Source organism: Trachinotus anak, unplaced genomic scaffold, assembly GCF_046630095.1.
Source record: "Trachinotus anak isolate AG129_WGS33_773 ecotype Australia unplaced genomic scaffold, CSIRO_AGI_Tana_v1 ptg000017l, whole genome shotgun sequence".
In the NCBI taxonomy this organism is placed as follows: domain Eukaryota; kingdom Metazoa; phylum Chordata; class Actinopteri; order Carangiformes; family Carangidae; genus Trachinotus; species Trachinotus anak.
In genome coordinates, this window is record NW_027273868.1 from 730623 (window position 1) to 739290 (window position 8668).

General features: G+C 42.4%; 1 long non-coding RNA gene across 1 annotated transcript; it reads left to right on the top strand.

Annotated features, from left to right (window-relative positions):
* Nucleotides 1–4663: 4663 nt before the first annotated feature.
* LOC139634819 (uncharacterized) lies at nucleotides 4664–5825 on the top strand. The gene is made up of 2 exons (XR_011694078.1): nucleotides 4664–5126; nucleotides 5578–5825. It is a non-coding gene; the product is annotated as an uncharacterized lncRNA (long non-coding RNA).
* The last annotated feature ends 2843 nt before the right edge of the window (nucleotides 5826–8668 follow it).

The window sequence follows — 8668 nt, forward strand, 5'->3', positions numbered from 1 at the left end:
AAGCTAGAGTGACACAACATTTTATGTTCATGGTTATCTGTTATTAATGGTTATCTTATCTGTTAAAGTAAAAAATCCTTCAAATCTTCATGAAATTTGAAGGATTTTTGATATTTTTTATTGTCAGCATTTTTTCAGCAGCAATGATTCTATGTATTTATATCCTGTAATTACTTCTCTTTATAGAACAAAGCAGTCAGATTAGTTCATTGGTGTTTTCGTGCAACTGTGTATAATAATAATAACAATGATGAAAAAAACAAGATAATAATGTCATGCCTCAGCTGGATAGCTGAGTTCCCTTTTTTGTTTCCCCCAGTGTTTTGTCTTGTACTTCCTTTTTTCTTTTGATACTCACCTCTTTTCTCGTTTCAGGTTCCTCACTTCCTGCCCTCATGTGTCCTCCCCTTGTGTGATTACCTGCCCTGCCCTAATGTGCTGCACCTGTGTCTCATTGTCTTCCCTCTCCCTGAGTATTTAGTCTCTGTGTTCCCTCCCTTCTGTGCCAGTTCGTCTAGTTCTGTATGACTACGTTCCAGCCTTTATTCCCCGTGTGCCTTACTCGTATCTTGTCTTGTTTTTGGTTTTTGACCCTGCCTTTGCCCACCGATTCTGATACCTTTGCTCCGCGGACTGATCTCCTGTGTACCGACTTTTGCCTGATTAAAGGACATTGTGAACTCGCTTACTGTGTCAATCTGCATCTGAGTCTGAGCCGTTGTTCAGCCTTGACAAATAAGTCAACTAAGTCTAACAATATCATTATCAACTCAACTTATTTCACACAGGAGTTGAACTCAAGTCCTCTAGAGAAAGTTCCATTCATCAACCACAACCTCCTCCCCACATGGACTTTGCCACTTTGTATACTATCTCATCTGACTTCCCATCTGACTGTTCAATAAGTACTGGATGGTGGCAGATGTTTATAATGGCACATATAGCACTTATTGCAACACATTGTGCACATTGCAAAAATTTCTGCCATCCTGTACACCCTTATTCTATGACACAAAAAACAGGGCGCTTCAGGAGCTACTGGGAATTCCCTATGGTCTCCACTAAGAAAAGTGATAATGTGTCATTTTAAATTCTCATTTGTTTGTAATGTTGATGTAATTAGGGCCCAAGCACTGAGGGTGGAAGAGCTGGAATGGTCCCTTTTGGTGCAATGAACCTATGTTGTTGTAGAGATTGTTATCATTATCTGCTGTAGAAATGCATTTTTGAGGGGCTTGGGATGCTGGAAAACTCACAAAATTTGGCACCCACGTCAGAATTGGTGAAAAAGTTCTGTAGTGACTAGGCTCAGGTGTGGCCAGCAGGCTCCATAGCTCCCCTAAAAACAGGGTCACAAGCAATGTTCCCTCTAATTTTTCATGTGTCTGGGCATACACACAAGCTCCCTGAGCACACTGAGGACCATTGTGAGCAACACCAGATGTGCACGCTGTGGCCACACACCAGTATCACACCTGATCAACACCTGGGATCATAGCAAGTTACATGGCTTATTAAAAGAATCAAATTACAGCAGCAATTTCCATTCGTTTACTTTTAATATAAGTGATTTGGCCCACTTAAAATGAAATGCACTGTTGTTAGCTAGCTAACTTGCACGGCGCCGCGGCGCGTATGGGAAGGGCACCTACGTAAGCAATGTCAATGCTGTGATTGGCTGCGTAGCGAAAGTGAACCATATCGTATCATTGGCTGGACATCTGTCACTCACTGTGTTACACTGCAAAAAGTTACAGAAAAAAATGTTATTGCTCTAATTAATTTACAGTTTATGTTGAATTTTATTTTATGCGCTGTATAGATTTTCTTGTGCGCTGAGAATGTGTGAGCAGTGCGCGATTGCGCAAGCGCGCATCTTAGAGGGAACATTGGTCACAAGTTCCTTAGATGTAAAAATTCAGTGGAATTAATGCTGTCATTATTGTGGACATAATATATGATTTTTAAAACATTTTTCATGAAAAAGGAAGACAGCTATTTTGGATTTTGTGTGTCAATTTCACACAAGTATTTCAGTTTGATACTGCAATTGGGCATGGGTGTGCTATGTTGGCTCTATAGTGCCCCCTAATTACCTTTACCATTTTTTGAAGTGCTGGGGTGCTCAAAAACTCATGAAACTTTGCACATGCACCAGAGGTGGTGCAACTTGATATCTGATATTGGTCTTGGGCATGGGTATGGCAAAACACCTTGAGGACACCCCCAAGAAATTTTTGTGCATTTTTTTGTGCATTTAGGGAACAACAGCAACTCTCTCTCTCTCTCTCTCTCTCTCTCTCTCTCTCTCTCTCTCTCTCTATTAGCAGTCCACACACAAAGTAGTGTAGTATGGTGCAAACAACAACACAAGGAACCAAACATTTGTTTGTGGTAGGCTAACCCTACTGTAATATCAGACACCATCAATCACAGCTGTGAAGCTGTAAAAAAGACAAATAATTAATTAATGTGTTTTTTATTTTTGTTATAGTTCCCAGTCATTTGATCTTCCTGTTAGACAGAAGGTCTACACTTTAAGTGGAGGGTATGATTGTAAGTCATGTATCCTGATATTTATCAAACTATGTGATCATGTTTATCAAACAAGGTGATCAGTGTACTTCCTTTTTTAGGGGTTCCATCAGTGAACATGGTCGGATTCCTATTGTTTTTGTTCTCATTATTATCATTATTTATTTATTTTTTCTCCACTAAAAGTGTTCATGCAGGATAAACCACTAGAAACAAACTCACAAAAATTGGCAGTTTGATTGCAAATTTCACCCACTACTCAAGCATAAAAAATTATAATAAATGTCCGAAAGGTGGCGCTATAATAATGCAGTCTGGGTGCTACTGAAATGAGTTAAAGGTACACCCCACTGAGTTATTAATTTCATGAAAACATTTTCCCCAAAGTACCCTCAAATGTGTATGATCACAGCCTAATAATATGTTTGTAATAATATGTGTAATATCGACTGCCACAGTTTTTTCCCACTTACCCAGAATACAAACCCCAGCCTCCCAGTCATTCTTTGCCAGACTTCGGTATCATCCATGCAAGACTCTCCAGCACCTTGGAGTGATTCCACTGGACCTATTTGTACCCAACTTAACTTTCTTGTCTGAACCCTGGTAATCACATCAACCTTTCTGTCCCTGACCTTGAAATCTGCTTCTGTGACTCTGGCCTTTGTCTGTCTGTTCCTGTGCTGGCTCATTCATTTATTCATTCAGCCAGAGCCTCAAGCTCAGCCAAAATGTTTTCTGAACTGTATTTGGATTTATCTGCCTGGTCCAGTTTCTGGCTAAGTGAAAATTAAGATCATTACAAATTGTATTTGTCAAACTGTGTGCTGCATCTGGGTCCCACACCAGCCTTCACATGCACAGTCTGGCCAGAAATGGATCCAGCACACACCGGCATGGGAGCTTTCTAAACTGACGTCATCTGGGGACTGATGAGTATGTCTCACAGGAACCAGATGGTGGCCGACTTTTCCATAGACTTACGCACCAGAACCCACCAGAGAGATTGGAATGCTTCGACTGAGGAAGATGGGCTGATCGTGCTTGCCACCAAGAATGGATCTCTGCATCCAGGCACGGAGATGCAAGAAACACTCTGGGCTGTGAGGCGTCATCCACTCCTTGACCTGAACTACAGCTGCAGCCAGTTCAGCTGATACAACAGGGCTGCAGCCAGGGGGGCCCAAGCAGCTAGGACAAATCAGTCTCACTTTGCAGGAACGAGAGTGCAAGTGCCAGTGTGACCGCAGCCTGTATTGCTGCCAGGCCGGCCATTTCATTGTTTGGTGTCCAGCAAAAGGAAGAGCACATCAGCAGAAGGGGAAACACTGGTAAGTCATACCTCCACAAGACCCTCCACCAGCCCAAGACCCATGAGACCATCCAGTTTCACATCCTACAGTCCCCATAGCTCCCCCTCATACTAGGGTGCTCCTGGCTTTGCCACCACAACCCACACATTGACTTGGCCATTGGGGCCACCCTGGGTTGGAGCTCATCCTGTCACCAAATCTGCCTGAAGCAAGCCCCCCATTCCCCAGCTGATGCCCACACCTAGTGAATTCCCAGACCTGTTGGGGGTGACTTCAATATATCGTCAGCAAGGCCAAAGCTACATCTCTACCCCTGCATCGCCCCTACTACTGTGCCATTGACCTGCCCCCCAACACTACTACACTCTCCTACACTACTCCTTGCCTGCACCTGAGAGGGAGACCATGGAGACATATATCAATGACTCCTTGGCCCCCACCTCATTGACCACAGTGAGACCGTCCTGTCTGACCAGAAGCTCAATCCCTGTGCCTTTTTCTCCTGATGACTGTCGCCGGCTGAGAGGAACTACAACATCGGGAACCAGGAACTGTTTGCTGTCAAAATGTTGCTGGAGGAATGGCACCATTGGCTTGAAGGGACCAAGTTACCTTTTTCAGTATGAACTGACCATAAAAACCTGGAGTACGTCCATACTGCCAATAGACAGAGCTCATGGCAAGACTGATGGTCCCTATTTGTCTCTTCTTTCAACTTCCTTTTCCTATTAATAGTGTGTTATAGGATCCATATAAATTCAGAGACCCCTTTTTGGTTACTCATAGAATTATACGGTTGCAGTGTCCATCCACCTATTATCCTTTGTGTGTAGGCACAAGTTAGCCTGTTGTGGCCGGAGCACGGCTTACTCCTCCTCACAGTGGGGCGCTGTGTCACCCTGTGGCACTGATTTGTGGGCGGGGAGTGCACCTTTATATATAGGGGCCTGGGTACACCTGGCGCACCCTCTCTCTTCCTGTTCCGTTCGTCCGTGGTGGTGGCTGTGGCCTGGAGTGGCGTGCTGAAGCCGTGTGGCGTGCTGGCACCAGAGCGTCTTCAGCATTTTGCCATAATAACGCACGTTCTGCCCTTCAGCGCAGTGCAGCGTGCCCAGCATTGGTGCGTCTTTGGCGTGTCGCCAGAACAACGCGCGCTCTCCTTCGGTGCACGGTGTGGCGGACTGCTGGAGTCACGGGGCTGAGCTACCCTGCTGGGGGCCGGTCGGCGTTGTGGCGCGGTCTCCACGTGACCTCTCGGCGCTCTGTAATGCCCTGCTGGTGAGGCCCAGAAACTATTAAAGCCACCATTTCCTGGACCCACTGCTGTTTTGGCTGCGTTGGTTCATCCTGACTGTTTTGGCTCACTGAAGCCGTTTTGACTCCTCAGCTCTTCTGAGCTGTGGGGAAGTGACATACTAAGGCTCTTTGCAGAGCTTGTGTCAGGGCCTATTGCTATTTTAAGGATTCTGTTTAGTTCATTAATCAACCTTGAAAAGATTTATTTTGTATTCGTTTGTTTAATTTGTTGAACATTATTGACTGTTTGTTTGTTTGTTGTTTAAGGAACATTATTTACCTTTGTTTGATGGTTTGTTTCGTTGTTTTTAATTACTTAAAGTAGTGTGTGTGTGTGTGTGTGTGTGTGTGTGTAAGAGTGATAGCTAGCAATTAAGGGCCATATTAACTGGGAGGCCAGTTTTATAACTTGCTTTCTTGTCTTTGTGGACAGGTGCGGAGGGCCAGGCGGCGACCCAATTCCTGGTGGTGGTATTTTCTTCACGAACCCCTTGTGGGTGTGTGTGTTTGCAGTGTCACGGGTGTTTTTGGTTAGTTATTCCTCCCCCTTGATTTGATTTTGGGCCACCGTAGCCTCTACAGCCCTGTTCATTCTGCTCTGTGGCCCCAGTACGTAATTACGAGCCAGTATTGTTCAAGTGATATTTTAATTGGTTGTAAAATAAACTATTTTTCTACTTTTCTAAATACGTCTCTGCCCGTGGTATACGGACCTGTGTAGACCTGTGTATAGTAAATTTAACCATCTAACATCTATCCATCTCATAAACTATCTCCTGGGGCGAAACTCCCCAGGTGGCGTTGTCGGTACACCCCTTTCCCAGCCCTCCACTCGCCACACTTAGCTTGATAGCTGGTCTGCAACGCCATAAGCTGCTTAGCATGTTCTGCAGCTTGCAACTGGGCTTTATGGTGATAAAGCAATGCCAACTCACCTAGCACCTGTGAAATGGTGCGCTTCTCTCCAGTCGGATTATTTATATAAGTAACTAGCTTGTGGATGTCCTCATCGCACACGCTAACAGTATAGCTGTTCAGGTTACTTAAATCATCAGTGGAAACATTTATGAGGCCAGCGATCGCATTCTGCAGATGCTGGTTGTCTACCTCCTGGGAGCTTCTAGCTCCTGGTGCTCATTTTGTTTTTGTTTCTTTTTCAAAAGAAGAGCGAAAACCTGACAAACTACTATCCTAAGCAAGTTTTAAATTCCACTGAGAATGCACAGGTGAGGCTTTAACCTGTGACTTACAAAATCTGTAACACTATCAAATGATGTGTTACATTAACTATGGCTGCAATTTATCTCAACAGAGGGCGGCGGCACTGTGCCTCTGTGAGCAATTAGTTTTTAGTGTGCATCAAAGTACAGGACTCGCAATACAGAGAAGAAGAGAAAGAACGCAGTCTATGCTGTGCTAGGTAGCAATCGATTCCTTGATGCAATCCAACAGCAAAGTCACTAGTGTAAATGCACTTTATCACTAATCAGTAACTTAAAAAACTTAATTTTGAAAATTAAACACAATTCTTGTAACTATTATAATTAGTATATTATATTATTTTAATATTGCTAAATTAATTTCAAAATTCTGAACAAGATGTTTTAAATTGTCAATAATGGATTATTGTGTTAATACTGTAACACAGCTGGAATCAAACAACAGCCTCACACGGTACACCAATTTGTTGTGCACAGGTAGGGGCAATTTGTTTATTGGTATATGTATATATATATATATATATATATATATATATATATATATATATATATATATATATATATATAGGTGATTATCACTGATAATCATTAATTTTATACGCCAATAACCAAATTGCCCCTACCTGTGCACAACAACATTGTGCCATGTAATGACACATTCCAAGATTCAATTCAATTTTATTTGTATAGCGCCAAATCATAATATACATTATCTCAAGGCACTTTACAGGGTAATGTCAGCAGAGGTTTTTATGTCCTTAAGACACACCTGAAGCTTGGCTACCTGGTTAGTCTCACCTGGCTTCATGGATAAGTACAGCTGGGTGCATAACAATGGAAATTTATCTGGTGCCTCATAATAATGTTTCCTAGAGGAAGCATATATAGAGTGAAAAGTATTGGTCCTAGCACAGAATCTTGTGGAACTCCATGACTGACTGTAGTGTTGATAGAAGAGTCATTATTAACATGAACAAACTGGAGTCTATCTGACAAATATGACTTAAACCAGCTTAGTGTGGTTCCTTTAATGCTGACCACACTGTTAGAAGGGATTTCGGCTTTTAGTCAGAGGGACTGTTGTTGTTAAGCTGGGAAAACTCATTGCCCATTACAACAAAGTAAGAAGAGTTACAACTACAACTTTTAAAAAGCGCGGAAACTCATCAAAAACCCATAATAATCCGTTCAGTTAACTTTATAATGTACGTTAGGTGAGCATTTCAACCAAAGCGCCTGCGCACGCAATGTGACGTCACGTGCAGTGTTGGATTTGAAAATCCGAGGCAACCGCCATCTTTTTTTTCCTCGGAGCCGAGCCGTCCAAGTAAGTATAAAAAATTATTTTTAGCAAAGTTAGGTCATCTGTAGGCAATGAGCATTAATCATCTAATGTCTCTCCGTCTCAAACGGCCCGTCAGCATAACCTGTGAGAAATATTTAATGTTTAGTTCGTTTTCGGAAATATGTTAACGTTAGCATGTAGCGCTAGCTGGCTAGCACTGCCGGACTGAAACAGCAAGCATTTAAGGTAGAGTTGAGCCTCATACTCGACTGTAATAAGCATGTTAATAAATAAATTAATGATTATTTCATGTTAGGATACATTAAAATTTGGAAACTTTAAATTGTGAACTGTGCAATTTTTCTGAGACTTATAGTGACATAGTTTCCACATCTAAAAATACACATACACAATAAGGAAACTGAACTTAGTGTGTTTTCTGCTGATAACAGTTGTATATGTTTTTGTCTTTCTTTCTTTTTTCTGTACAGGGCTACTTCACTTCAGTGTAGGCTGTGCTGTTTGGGGCAACTGCCCCTCAATGAGGTGGTCCTGCAAGTGTTGCAATTTCTCCTCGCCAAACCAACGCACACTAATTGTCCATTATAAACTGAAGCACTGTCATCAGGCAAGGAACTGTCCTCTTCCCTGTGTCTATGCAGGCTGTGTGTGCTCCTTCAGGACAGAATTATCTCTGAAAAAACATTTAACTAGAGACCATAGTCAAGCCCGTTCCAGGCAGGTGACCGCTAGGTTAAATTGTGAACTTTGCAAATTTTCAGAGACTTGCAGTGATACACAGTATTTTGCACATTTAAAAATACACATACACAATAAGGAAACTGTTAAATGTCCCTTTAAAGACTGTAGTTTTCAGTCCAGTGTGTACAGTACTTTTCGTGCACATAAGAGTAAGAAACATCACCTCTGTTCTGTTGACAATTTTAGAGAAAACCTGTATGAAACTTTTATTCCAGGCACTTCAAACTCTGAAAGTACAGACTTTGAGACACATTCAG